Consider the following 14,392-nt stretch of genomic DNA (forward strand, 5'->3'; position numbering starts at 1 on the left):
AACCAACCGCAATGGAAGAAGCACAAAACAAAATAAATGGGCAGATGTAAGTGAGCATGAGTTGTAGAACTTCCGCACTCATTACAACTTTACATGGAGCTACTTAGGTAACCTAAAATATTGGACTATCGGTCTACCGCTTCTGTGTGTTTTCGTTGTACGTGTTTTCTTTTTTAAATAAAAGGCTTTAAGACATGGAACATACGTGTTGAATAATTTCTTAATTATCTTATCTCCTCTGCACCCCTTTCATGTCCCACATCGTAAGAAGTAGGCCTAAGTTTGCCTTCTGTACAGATATAACAGAACTGCTTTATTCCAAGAATAGATTATCTATTTGACTTCAAGTTTCATATTATTTAATTTTAGAGTAACACTTTGTCCTTGTGGAAGCTCGAATTGACTGGGAAGTATTTGATCCTTTTAAAACAAAGTGATAACTATATGTATTTACCCGTAGCGCTATAGATATGATGAACACGATTTTAACTGTTATTGAAACTGTCACCAACCAGTCTTGTGACCTCAAAAGGAGTGGATTCAACACTAATTTCTGTAATACTGGACTATTTAATTTTAAGTCCCTCTCAGTACCTCGTCTCAGTGGAGCCAGAACGTGACTTAAGCGGCGTCCAGAGCGTCAAAATTCATATCAGTGACACATAAACAATATATTCGACATAAATATAGGTTATTTTCCATTATTTTTACACGTCATCCCCTCCCACTCCTCACCTCAGCCGTGGCTGTGATGTTTCAGATAGTAAGTGTACCAAGTTTCGTTGAGAGCTATTCTGGAACATACCAAGATTACAATTTGTTTTACGTCGCCTCGACACAGATAGATCTTGTGGCGACGATGTGCTAAGAAAGGGCTAGGAGTGGGAAGGAAGCGGCCGTGGCCTTAATTAAAGTATATCCCCAGCATTTGCCTGGTGTGAAAATGGGAATCTTGGTTAATTTTACATTCATTCTCACACCTTCTCAACCTCCATACTGATTGCGGCTGAAGTATGACAACCACGCAGAGTGTCACAGTTCAACTCAGCGACCTCTAAAACAATGTATTCGACATAAATTAGTCATTTTTGTTTATTTTTATATTTCACCACCTCCCTTAGGAGTTCTAGGGGAATTTTATACCCCAAAATATGTTTTTTAGATAGTAAGTCATATGTGCACCAAATTTCTGTGAGGGCTATGCTGGAAGAAATGCACATACATCCGTAATTTCGATCTTTTGAACATTTTCTTTTCCACCCCTTCTCATCTCCATGCAAATGGGGGGCTGAACAACAACATCCGGAGTGTCATCATTCACCTCAGGGACTCTGAAAACTATGGACTGTACATTCATATTTATCGGGCAAGTTGGCCGTGCGGTTAGGGGCGCGCAGCTGTGAGCTTGCATCCGGGAGATAGTAGGTTCGAACCCTACTGTTGGCAGCCCTGAAGATGGTTTTCCGTGGTTTCCCATTTTCACACTAGGCAAATGCTGGGGCTGTACCTTAATTAATGCCACGGTCGCTTCCTTCCCACTCCTAGGCCTTTCCTATCTCATCGTCACCACAAGATCTATCTGTGTCGAGGCGACGTAAAACAAATTGTAAAAAAATAATAATATTTGTCGTTGTCTATTATTTTCATACTTCACCCGTCTTTCTGTGTTTTCTATAATTCATCCCCGCCCCTGGGGGAGGGGGGCTAGGGGTATTTTACCCCTATAGCAATTCCTTCTATATAGTAAGTCACATGTGTATCAAATTTGGTTGAGATGTATGCTATAACATACACATACGTCCTTAAACTCGGTCACTTTGAACATTCTCTTTTCTTCATCCGTTTCGCAATTCTGCCGGTTGGAACAGAACTTTATCTTAAACGACAATCAGATTATCACAGTTCATCTCAGCGACCCAAAAAACTATTATGGATTGAACACTATTCTCGATTATTTTTTTGTATCAATACCCATTCACTCTCACCGCAAATGGGGCTTAACTTGAACTTACAAAAAATTCGGAGTGAAACTAATTATATCAGCGTCCCCAAAAACTACCGATTCGAAATTATTTTCGATTATTTTTATACATCACTCTCCCCCCGTTCCCAAACCAAAGGAGGCTGAACTTGGACTTTAAACATTCCTGAGTGTTATTATTCATCTCAGTGACCACGAAAACTATAGATACGCCACTATTTTCGATTATCGTTATATTCCAACCCCATCCATACCCCTAAAGATGCTTGGTGTGTCTTCTTGCCGCCATGCGGTTAGTCTGCTGATAACAAGACATAAGTGTACCAGTTTGGTTCAAATAGCCCCAGTAGTCCTAAAAACAATGGATTCGGTGCTATTATTGGTCATTTCTTATTGATATTTCACCCCTTGCCATAGGGTTTCTATGGGTGTCTTGCCACCACACCACTTGTCACACATAGTAAGTAATATTTGCACCAAATTTAGTTGTCAGCTACGCTGGAAAATATACAGACACATCCATAATCTCGGCCATGTTGGTAATGTTATTAAAAACGCCGGAATTTCATTATTCATCTCAGCTACCCCAAAAATTATGGATGTGACACTATTTGCGATTATTTTTATATATCACTCTCCCTTCGCTCCCACCCCAAAGGGGCCAGAATTTGATTTTTTTTAAACATCCAGAGAGTTACTAATCATTTCAGCGATCCTGAAGACTTTGAATTCGACTCTTTTTTTATTATTTTTATATCTCACTCACCTCTACCACAAAGGGGGACATGAAAATTCCGGAGTGACACTTTTCACCTCAGTCACCGCGAAAAGTATCGATTCGACACTATTATCGATTATTTTTTTGTCTCTCACTACCCCCTTAACCTCCACCACAAAGGGGCTTAACTTGGACTTCAAAACAACCCGGAGTGTCACTGTTCATTTCAGCGACCCCGAAAACTATGGATTCGACATTATTTTCGATTATTCTTTTATTTATTTATTTATTTATTTATTTATTTATTTATTTATTTATTTATTTATTTATTTATTTATTTATTTATTTATTTATTTATTTATTTATTTATTTATTTATTTATTTATTTATTTATTTATTTATTTATTTATTTATTTATTTATTTATTTATTTATTTATTTATTTATTTATTTATTTATTTATTTATTTATTTATTTATTTATTTATTTATTTATTTATTTATTTATTTATTTATTTATTTATTTATTTATTTATTTATTTATTTATTTATTTATTTATTTATTTATTTATTTATTTATTTATTTATTTATTTATTTATTTATTTATTTATTTATTTATTTATTTATTTATTTATTTATTTATTTATTTATTTATTTATTTATTTATTTATTTATTTATTTATTTATTTATTTATTTATTTATTTATTTATTTATTTATTTATTTATTTATTTATTTATTTATTTATTTATTTATTTATTTATTTATTTATTTATTTATTTATTTATTTATTTATTTATTTATTTATTTATTTATTTATTTATTTATTTATTTATTTATTTATTTATTTATTTATTTATTTATTTATTTATTTATTTATTTATTTATTTATTTATTTATTTATTTATTTATTTATTTATTTATTTATTTATTTATTTATTTATTTATTTATTTATTTATTTATTTATTTATTTATTTATTTATTGACTTTAGCAGTGGCGAAGTTAGGGCTCGTGGCCCTCTCTTACACTTAACCACATAATTAATCTACAGATAATACATATATAAAAGAAATGTACTATTCTATCATAAAATCAAAGATAAGCTAAAAATTACAGACTTGGACAACATATTATGAAGAAAGAAAGCAGAGTTCAACAAACAAAATAGAATAAAATTTGGAGCGTATATATAACGAGAGACAAAGTCATAATGAAAAAGTAAGATACAAACTGAAAAAAAAAACAAATGCAAAAGAGAACACAATAAGTAATAAAGTAAATGGAAATATAAGTATGGCCATAAAAGTGATCTATGTACATGAGTAAGAAGCTAAAATTATATCGCACACCCCCTAATCCTCGCACCCCAAAGGGTCAGAATTTGGACTTATAAAATATCCGTAGTGTCACTAATCATCTCAGAGACCCCGAAAATTATGTATTCAACACTATCTTCGATTATTTTTATATTTATATCCCACCCCCTCACTCCCTGGCGCTAAGGATGCTAGGTGTGTCTTTACCACTACGCGGTTGTTCTTCTGATAATAAATCATACGTGTACTAAGTTTGGTTGAGATCGCTCCAGTAGTCTTCAAAACTATGGATTCGACACTAATATCGGTCGTGTTTAGTTATAATTATATTTCACTCCCTCATCTGGGGGTTCTAGGGGTATCTTGTCCCCAGCAACATTTTTCACAGATAGTAAGTAATATTTGTACCAAATTTAGTTGACAGCTATTCTGGAGAATACACACAAACCTCTATAATCTCGGTCATTTTGGTCATATTATGTTTCACCATTTGGGCTGAACTTGGACTTTAAAAAGTCCGAAGTCATCTCAACGACTCCGAACATTGTGGATTCGACACTATTTTCGATTAGTTTTATATCTCACTCCCACCTCAGCACCCCCAACGAAAATGGGGCTGAACTTGGACTTTAAAAATTTCGGAGTGTTTCTTTTGTCTCAGCGACCCCGAAAACTATGAATTCGACACTATTTCCAATTATTTTTATTTCTCAGTCCGCCCTTTCCCCCACCCAAAAGGGGCTGAACTTCGGACTTTAAAAAATCGGGCATTATCACTGTTCATATCAGCGACCCCGAAAACTATTGGATCGACACCATTTTCGATTATTGCTATACCTAACCCCCTGACGCCCACCCCTAGGGGTGCTTGGGATGGCTTACCCCCACAGTGCTCGTCTCCAGGTGGTAAATCGTAAGTGCAACAAATTTGGTTGAAATAGCTCCAGTGTTTTAGGAGGAGATGCGTCTTTTACACACACACACACACATCCATTTTTTTATATAGTATGTTCCCGCGCTTCGCTAAGGTATTATACCTTGTATACGGAGTTCTACGTAAGTTACTGCACACGCAGTGAGTAACGTTATATTATTGCACTCCTCATAGCGCTATCCGAGAAACAAAACGGGGAAGACCCCATATGTTGTTTTCGCTGTAAGGTGCACGTTGGGGAAATTTAGATGATAATGGGAGGCCACATTTTCTACTGCCATTCACAATAGAGTTCGGCATGTTTTTCGGTAACGGCAGGCTCACTTGCCAGCTGCCATCCGCAAGAGTCATGGAAAATTGTCCTTATAATGACAGCCCCCCTTTCCTAATGCCAGTCGCAATCGGGTTGGAGAGATTTTATTGTAATCGAGAAATGCTGCGCTATCTCAAGTCTGAAGAATCGAGATAAAACAATAAGGTTTGGGACCAAAGTTGAAGATCTCTCCAAATTGAGCAGCGATTGTGTAATCTGCTTGGTGAAATAACTTACCGTTTAGAAAACATTTACCACGAAACGAAGGTCTGAACCGTCACTGAAATTGCCTCCATATTTCGACATTTTTCGGTGCCTAGAAGTAATACATTTGAACAGCATGCAGTATTCCCTCAAAGGAAAGAGTATGCAGTAACCAAGCGAAATTATGTAGGGCCTACATAACAAAGGGACGTTTTACATTTAGTCCACGGATTTTACAGAAAATCAATAGTATAAGAGAAAAAGAAAAAAAACTGTTGTGGTTTCCCTATAAACCCCCATTCTGTTCAGTGATTTTTAGATCATATGCATATATAAACCTTTCTCTGGATGAGTATATTCTACATGAAGTTTGGTCGAAATCTATCCAGCCATTTCGCCAAGATAGTGGAACAGAAGCACAAACAGACACGAAAGATAAAAACCACTGATACGGCCTTGAGTTTATGTAAATCAGATAAATGTATAGAAAATCGGCAAAACAAACGAAATTACAAACAGCGGACCCCTACAACTTTATTTATATAGATAAGCATCGGCACGTTTATAAGTGCAGACCTTCTATTCGAGATTTACTGCTTTTAAAAGGTAGATCAATCATATCAACAAACGGATTCCGCCATCAGACGCCCCGTTTATTGTTCTACATGGTTGGTCCTATGACATTTTCTCGTATATCCTATATTGATGGATTAGATTGAGTTAAAAACAATAAATAGGCTGAAATTTGGGTAGAGTTTTCACACATTACTTTATTTTTCGGATACTTATGCAGCAGCTGGAATCATAAAATTTGGCTAACATATGACTACTGGTTGTGTTAATATGCGTACAGCATTTGATGATTCTACCTTTCCTATAAGTATGCCAAACGATAAGATATCCGTGAAAAAAGTACAAAATGAACACAAAATTGAGAAATGCAGCTCTATCTAACGTATAAGGGATCGAGATACTACAATATGTCATAGGTCTAAAGTTGTAGATCTCTCGAAATTGAAAACCAATAGTGCTTTCTCTTTTGTGGTACGATGTACCGTTTAGCCACCAATTATCCCGAAACGAAGGTCTACACCGTCATTGAAATTGCCTTCATATTTTGATATGTTCCGGAGCTAAAACGTTATATATTTGAATAACTTGGAAGAAATTGCTATAGGGGTAAGATACCCCTAGCATCCCAAGGGGTGGGGATGAATTATAAAAGAAACACAGAAAAAAGGGTGAAACATGAAATAATAGACAACGACAAATATTAATGTACAGTCCATAGCTTTAGGAGTTCCTGAGGTGAATAATGACACTCCGAATGTCGTTGTTCAGCCCCCATTGGCATGGAGATGAGAAGGGGTGGAAAACAAAATGTTCAAAATGACCAAAATTACGGATGTATGTGTGTTTCTTCCAGCATAGACCTCACACAAAATTGGTGCACATATGACTTACTATCTACTCCCGATTTCGCGTCGGTTGCTCTACCAATTGAGCTATGGTGGCCTGGGTTGTGGGTTCGTATCCCACTGGTGTCCGGCTGGCCATTTTTGTTCTGTACTTAACATCTCTTCAACACGTACTACATGTACGTAACACGACCTAATACGTTGAAAGTCTGTTTCGATAGCGGTAGTAATTAAATAATGTACCATCTTCAGCAGAGACACGTGATTAACAAGTAAATGACCCTACAGTTGGGCTGGAGGTGGCTTACAAATGATAATTCATGACCTCGGTTGCGTTAACGTGTTACTCAACGCGTCCAGAATTGTGGAATACAGGTGTTCAAGGCTTCTATTGTGTGGAACATGAACGTGGTGTATGGGGTAACTCCTCGCGTTAGGGTGTATGTACGCGTCAAAATACGTATAACGTAACACAGGGACTCGAATGAGGAACATCAGACACTCAGGCTTAAACTGAAATATGTCACAAACTCAAGAACATCTCACATATTGTACTTCATTACTAATTTCACGTAGTTCAAGTCCAAATATAATCTATACATTTGATATATCTCGAAGAAAGTGTTGCTACCAACATAAGAATAATCGTCGTTTCCATCAATATCGGTATTCATTAGCACATTACCTCGTCCAGTACATCATTAAAACGAAGACGAACAAACATATATGTGCCAAATACAACCACACGTATAACACTTCGCATGTAACTTACCAATTATATGATATACTAGTGGACACGTGCACTGCCCCACAGCAGGTCAGATAACTCATCTTGATACGCCTGTCATAGTCATATTGTGTTTCCTACCCTTTTCAATAATTTTATGAACATTTAATAACGATAATAGAGTTTATGGATTTTCCAAAAATAAAAAATGTGTTTGTTTTTAAAGAAGATGCCAATTTTAACGTCTGTAACATATTCAGTTGTACGATCCCGTCCGTATGTGTGTCTTACTCTACACTTTTCTTTCCCAAACAGTAAGTCACAATATGTTCACCATACCGACTGGGAACGAACTTTGACTTAAACGGCATTCATAGTGTCACAGTTCATCTCAGCTACCCCAAAGACTATGAATTCGTCACTAATATCGTCATATTCGGATTTTTTAGTTTCAACCCCTTCCTTTAGGGGCGTTAGGGATTTCTTGCCCCTACAGTAATTTTTCCAGATAAAAGCAGAAATAAGTTTTAAGGAACACATCATAATCTTCCCATACTGTTGGGTAGGCAACCCGCTGATCGGATTTGTCTTGCGGTTTGCTCATCTTCCCCGATTTTATTTTTTACCCCTTAGTGCCGAACTACCAATCAGATTTCGTTCAAACCACTTCATAATCCCTCTCAGATGTAATAAGAACAAACTGTGAAAATTTCAGCGAAATTGCTCCAGTAGTATTTGAGTCTATTAACTTCAAACATACCAACATCCAATTTTATATATATAGATTCCGAAGAAAATTCAACAAGAAACACACGACACAGTTATGACATACTTGATTATAACTTGAATTATAATAGACTGGCATGTTCTAGGCTCCGATCGCTTAATATCTGCCTGGACTAACACGTACCATGAAATGTATCGAACAACTTCTCCCATGTTACTACTACATCCCAAATTAGGCCTACATAAATAATAGGTAAAGTAATTCACACAGAACACGAAAATCACCACACGGTACACCAATAACTCATGACATTATATATTATTCAAACTACCAAGATCGAAATACCACCACAGAATAATCACACGTACGCCAATCGAAATAGCTAATTTATAAAGCCAAACTCGGGTAAATACACACCGAAATATTGTAATTCTTATTATCACTCGCAATAAAACGTTATGTGTTTGCTCTCTTCATCGCTTCGATTACCTCAGAACAACTTAGGTTTTATGTGTCTCACATCTTCATAAAGCTAAAAATAAAACAAGAAGAATGTTATTTCCCATTATGATTACAAAATAGGTTACTGACTGGTTGCCAGCATCCAGGTCGCACATGTCTTATGTTTCCTCTTCACTGTCACGGGATATACGGCACTTGGGGTTCACCGTTACGTTTAGAAGCACATTATATCAATTTAGCTATTTGCTTTACGTCGCACCGACACAGATAGGTCTAATGGCGACGATGGTATAGGAAAGGCCGAATGGGAAGAAAGCGGCCGTGACCTTTATTAAGGTACAGCCCCAGCATTTGCCTGGTGTAAAAACGGGAAACTACTGAAAAGCATCTTCAGGGCTGCCGGGGTTCGAACCCACTATCTCCCGGATGCGAGCTCACAGCCGCGCACCCCTAACCGCACAGCAAACTCGCCCGGTATCAATTTAGACCAGATTACGGACCATCGTGTATAATCTTCTCCATAATGAACCTGAAACATTCTTGTGTAAGTTATACTTTCATATAACTACGATATATTGCTATTAGTTATCGTCAATCATTCCATTCAGTTCTAACTTGGAGTTTGAACGCCGAAAGCTTTACCTTTTAGCAACAACAACAACAACAACAACAGATTGATCCTCTGCTCTTTTAAACACAGCAAAATAATAGAATAAATTAATCTGTACTAAATACGCCTTTTCTAATTTTTTCAGAGATTTCGACATACGTGACACCAGCAGCGTACTGTCACGACTTAGATATTTTTCTTTTCCTTGGCCTTCATCACTTACTTTCAATGGTTTCGTCTAATATAATATGCTAATTAAAAGTACTAAATATTCAAATTAATACTAAATGATTACTATACGCACGATTAAACTGCTATTATAGTCTAATAGTCCAAATCTTACTGTTAAAATTTCCTGTCCGTATTATTTACATTATTGCCGTCAGTTATAACTGTACCAAAGAAGAAGCCCTTTCAAGTCCGGCGCCATGTTTGAGGAAATTTCGTCGCGCTCGAATCTTCGCGCCTCCATTCTCGCTGTTTCAGTTGGTATTTTTAATTTGAACCACGGGAAAACGGCACAGTATAACCGGCTAAGTGAAACTCAGAGCTCCACTGAGAGAAAGCACTTCTTGGCCTAAAATTTATTTCCTGGACGTAATATCGGGGAACTAATAATGAACATGTTCTCCCGATAAATAATCACCAGATTCTAATTCACTAATTAAATCAGCCATTGCAATACGAATAAATAGATATGATGTCTACTACCGTTCTACTACACAACAACATAAATATACAGTACACTAATATATTGAATGACTGTCACTTGCTAATATCGCTCCCTGTAATGCCAACGCCAAGACCATCTCCAATAGTATCAGACCTTAATACAAAATCAACATTGCCGACGCATCGGTTGAATGTAAACAAGCCTGTGATTCATAAACATAGCCTTTTGATTATCGTATTGAATTGCTAAACTGCCAATAATGACGTACACATTTAAATATATCATTTTAAGTTAGAATAACAAAATAAGGATATCCATCTGAAAATACAGAACATTTTAAACCAAATGTCGACACTAGACACATGTAATGCAGAGGCCTGTTTGCATGTAAAGTATTCGTACACTAATGACATTGATACATCATCGATATTGGACACTAATTGTATCACTAGAATTCTCTCAAGCTAATGCATTACATGTAAAACGTCAGTTATGATGTTATATGGTGTACAGTTGGAAAAATATTTATCAGGGGAGGTCAATATTATCCTTACTTCATGGATATGATACTGAAGAAATAAAAACGGACATCTACTCTATTTTCTGCCATACGCAATACATTTCATCTTCTGTACGTAATATCACACGACATTCCTAATTCTTAAAGCAACTTACTATTTTCAATCAAGAATGCATAACTTGGGGTAACAGAACTAATTCTATCTAGAAATTTAGATAAGCAACATGTGGAAGATCCAAAATATGTCTTTTCTATGAACTAATGTGGTTTGGGAATTAGATAAGATACGACTGCATTCCAAAGTAACAGTCCTGGGTAATATCTGATGGGTTTCGAAGATAGGCAGTTTTAATCAATCAATCAATCAATCAATCAATCAATCAATCAATCTGTCAATCAATCAACAATGATCTGAATTTAGAACTGTCTTCCAAGTGCAGAATACCTATCAGCTGTTTACCTAGCTTTTTCTTAAATTATTTCAGAGAAGTTGGAAATTCATCGAACAGGTGTAGATATAGTAGGGGGCACACTTGGTAAATTATTCCAGTCCGTAATTCTTCCTATAAATCAATACTTGATCTAAAATTAACATATTTAAATGACCTTTCTATTACCATAAGCTTTTAAATACAGTAGCCTAATTCGTTAAAGAAATTCATTAGAAATGTATAACGCTGTTACGAATTTCAATTCTGTCATAACAGTGGTTCTGAAAACTGTTATACTCCATCTATTATACTTCAGATAATGTTTGTCTCCCAGTAGGGGAATACATTTGAAGTTCTCTGGTGGCAAATGCATTTTCGTAGGAAAGCAAAGATAAAGAAAATTAACACCCAAATCGTTGGCCACGTAAGTACTTACTGTAAATGACAGCATATCAGTTGATACCTTGGCATGTAATTTAACAAAAAAAATCATTCACAGATAAACTAAACGGCTTTCTCACTTTTTATAAACTCACATTTAAAAACCTCAAACGATATCGTAGTTGAGAATACCAGTATAGACACCAAGACATAGTTTTGGCCTTATCCGGAAAAATTAGCTCATCAAGTGTATGTACGGAAAACATTTTCTCTAATGACAAATTTATCCTCGAATGTTTTAATGCACCCTAATGAATTATTTGTAACTACGATATCAACACTATGAACATTGATCTGAATGTGTGTTCATCTACGTTAACATGAGTTACATCCAGGCACACAACACGAACATCATATTATTTTTAAACCAAATTTCAATAAAATAAAAGAAAACATCACTGATTTAACCAACAGATAAAATGAAACTGAAGCTTCACACATGCTCCTGTTTACATTTGAACAAACCGGACGCGGCGCCGTTCTAGTTAATATCCATAGCTGCATTAACGTCTGATATTGTAGACGGTCTTGCCATCGTAGAGGCGTTGCCTCATGGGACGATGGTAATGCGAACACTTCAAAGCAGGCATCTGATGCCAGGAGAAAATGTTAATGTGCTACTTACTCCTAAATGACAAGCTCACTTCCCTGACTGGAGTTATTAACGAAGTTCACATGTCAGTTATCGCTTTCAGTAACTAAGTAAGTAAGTAAGTAAGTTCAAATCAGGCGGTAGGACTTCGTTCAGTGTTATGTCAATAGATGACGTTAATGTTATTCCGTGCAATAAAATTATCATCTCACCTCGCTGAATGAAACGCACTTTATCGAGAACCAAACATGAGAAATTCCATCTCCCCCAAATCATATCTCTACTATGGAAACACCTACAACGAAGCATCGATGATCAAAATATGATAGATGTCACTTCCCAAACTCGGCGGAAGGCTTTCTGCCTCGTTGTTATAGATGGGGATTACGTAGTTGCATAAGCCCGTATGGTGAAAATGATCAAATCACTTCACTGAAAGATGATATTTATCACTTAACCGTTGAAGTATGAGGTTCATAATCTCATTGTTCCTATAACCTATATCACCGAGCTCGATAGCTGCAGTCGCTTAAGTGCGGCCAGTATCCAGTATTCGGGAGATAGTAGGTTCGAATCCCACTGTCGGCAGCCCTGAAGATGGTTTTTTGTGGTTTAACATTTTCACACCAGGCAAATGCTGGAGCTGTACCTTAATTAAGGCCACGGCCGCTTCCTTCCCACTCCTAGCCCTCCCCTGTCCCATCGTCGCCATAAGACCTATCTGTGTCGGTGCGACGTAAAGCAACTAGTATAACCTAAATCTGGTGACAGATTCACTCTTTCAAACATTCCCGTTTTCTCAATATCTCTCTGGAAGGCAATAGAAGTCAGGATGTACGTAATAATAATTTTTGAGGTTTTAGCTGTGTCGAGAAATCAAGATAAAATTATTTACGTTTATTGGAGAAGTCTTCCTCGTGCACAGTCCAGATTTTTTTCTGAAGACGCGAAGCAAAGTTCTCTGAGAAACGTAAAGAATTTCACCTTGTTTTCTTCACATGGCAAACGCCTAAAAGGTTGTTATCAGGTCTAAAATTACGGGCCATGAAAGATCAATCTGAACATTACGATGCATGTAGTTTGAACTCATACCGATATATCTCATCGTGGTGAATATGAAACAAACACTTCGCAGAAGGAAACGTATCTTTCTGTAACAAGTACAAAAGTCGTGGTCTTGAGAGATTCATGGTATTTTTCTTGTAAATATGATGTAACAGTGTTTAACTGATACCAATTTAAGCTGTTAATAATAATAATTTCGTGTGGCTATTTCTAGCCGGATGCAGCCCTTGTAAGGCAGACCCTCCGATGAGGGTGGGCGGCATCTGCCATGTGTAGGTAACTGCGTGTTATTGTGTTGGAGGATAGTGTTATGTGTGGTGTGTGAGTTGCAGGGATGTTGGGGACAGCACAAACACGCAGCTCCCAGGCCATTGGAATTAACCATTGAAGGTTAAATTCCCCCACCCAGTCGGGAATCGAACCTGGGGCCCTCTGAACCGAAGGCCAGTACGCTGACCATTCAGCCAACGAGTCGGACATTTAAGCTGTTGAAACGTTTTAATTTCCTCAATATCACTGTGAATGAGACACAGAATAGGGACTTTATGTAGACCTATATAGAGTCGCAGATTAGTTACCGTAATGTGAGGATCATTCCATTTCCGATTATACAAAAGACCGCTCTGAAGGACAATTTAATTATATTTCAGAGGAATGGTGAATCATCTGAAAGATTATAAGCTCGATGCGTATGTTCTAAATGGGAAGACAATGTAGCAATATGTTTATATAATAAAAATACACAATGTTTATTGACGGACGTGTAAATTAATATCAGACCGGTTTGATACTCCAATCAATGCAGCGGAAGCCTAAATGAAGTCCAGTCCACTCTAAACTTTTCCATTCCATTTAACACATGATAATTTAAATAATGTGATATTCGCATTGTATCTACAAATGAATATGTCATTAACTTACGTCCCACTTGCAAGTTTAACAACTATATATATGACAATATTTGGCCCGGATACCTCAACATCGCCGGCGAGCCAGTGCCAATTAAGCATGCATGCCGATCAGTATGTTACGACCCTCATGTTAAATTGATTGCCCTGTTGATAATTCAACATAATTGATCACCCCATGAATGAAGGCCTCTGGTTGTTAACGGGTGGAATATATCCACGTCGATTTGGTGTGGCCTACTGCCCATACAGTAAGCTTATATCCCACCTTATTCTTGCAACATCACTACTTGGCTAGTTAATTTCCCACACCTGCCTTCTTCAAAACCTTCCCATCTCATCTTGCCTTTCA

Source organism: Anabrus simplex, chromosome 1 (assembly GCF_040414725.1).
Source record: "Anabrus simplex isolate iqAnaSimp1 chromosome 1, ASM4041472v1, whole genome shotgun sequence".
Lineage (NCBI taxonomy): Eukaryota > Metazoa > Arthropoda > Insecta > Orthoptera > Tettigoniidae > Anabrus > Anabrus simplex.